At 44.5% G+C, this 1,462-nt stretch overlaps 1 protein-coding gene across 1 annotated transcript in view; it reads right to left on the bottom strand.

Annotated features, from left to right (window-relative positions):
* The window catches only part of ASB11 (ankyrin repeat and SOCS box containing 11, E3 ubiquitin protein ligase), a gene marked incomplete at its 5' end in the record, with an annotated part of 10,982 nt that overhangs the window by 757 nt on the left and 8,763 nt on the right, over positions 1–1,462 (bottom strand). The gene's annotated exons all lie outside the window — the stretch shown is intronic.

The following is a 1,462-nucleotide window of genomic DNA, read 5'->3' as shown; positions in this document are numbered from 1 at the left end:
GAGGATCTGGAGAAAAGATACAACCCGCTTAGACCCAGCTATAGCCTGCACCTCAGTCTTGGGAGGTCTCAAAGAGCTGTCGTGCCTGTGGCTTTGAGTCCCGAAGGAAAGCAAATTAACCAGGGTTGAAAACATGGTCGAACAGGCTGAATGAGCATTTGGCTTGGATCCTCGGCATGCAGGGGCATTTGTAATGCCCTGTTATTTCCTTTCTTTACTGTACCAACAAAGACTGCTGCAAGTAGATGTACGTAATTACTGGACTATACGAAGCTTTCCTTTTCAAGAAAATCCTATTGTCACAGTGTCTTGCACCCCATGAGAAATGGTGACTACATGGGCTGAGAGCCAGATAACACTTGGATTGATAATGCCAAGGAGCACCCATGTGCCTGAAAGATACCTGGAGGAGCAGACCATCGCCCTTAGTCAAGACCTTAGGAAGCTAGAATGCAAAGTGTCTCTCCTGTCACACAACTAAAGCTCCTCAGAGTGACCTCTGACATAGCTGGTATTCAGTCTTCTAGAGTGAGCATCTGTATTTATGAAGATGGAAGGCAGAGGAACTTGTTTAGAAGAAATATAGATCTTAGACCTGGAAACATCTTTGATGGAAGGAAAGACGAAATGTGACAGTGGCTATAAACCATATTCTTAGCTAATAGTTGTTAAGTCCCCGGTATTTCCAAACTGGGAGCTGTTAGTAGAGATTCAAATCAAAGAACAACCATTAAGGACATGGACTACTGGAAATAATGTAGACCCGTCTTACTGAAAGTGTGGCCTCAGACTGGCAGCATCAGCATCACCTGGGAGCTGGTGGCCACACAGAGTTTGGGGCCTCACCCCAGAGTTCCCGAATCAGAATCTGCATTTTAAGGAGATTTCCAGGTGATCTGTAAGCACCATGAAGCTTAAGAAGCACTAAAACTATAGATGCAAGCCTCCCACTCGGAAGGTATAAGGTATACAAGACGTGGGGGTGGTTTCACAAAACGGATCTGGTGAGTGAAATTAAACTCTTCCCCATTAGAAACTGTTTCAGAAGATTCAGGATTGTAGCATCAAAACATTAAGAGTGCACACTGGAAATATGGTTACCAAAGAGGAAGGAAGGGAAGGATAAATTAGGACTGTGGGGTTAATACATACACACTAGTATATATAAAACAAGAGAAACAATAAGGACATACTGTATAGCACAGGGACCTACACTCAATATTTTATAATAACCAATAAGGGAAAAGAATCTGAAAAAGAATATACATATACATGTGTGCTAAGTCACTTCAGTCACATACGACTCTTTGCAACCCTTTGCATGGCAGCCCGCCATGCTCCTCTGTCCATGAGATTCTCCAGGCAAGAATACTGGAGTGGGCTGCCAAGCCCTCCTCCAGGGGATCTTCCCGACCCAGGGATTAAACCCACGTCTCTTACATCTCCTGCACTGGCTGGTGGG

Source organism: Bison bison, unplaced genomic scaffold (assembly GCF_000754665.1).
Source record: "Bison bison bison isolate TAMUID 2011002044 unplaced genomic scaffold, Bison_UMD1.0 scf7180017463957, whole genome shotgun sequence".
NCBI lineage: Eukaryota > Metazoa > Chordata > Mammalia > Artiodactyla > Bovidae > Bison > Bison bison.
The sequence above is the reverse complement of the archived record's forward strand: the minus strand, read 5'-3'. Positions and strand labels throughout refer to the sequence as shown.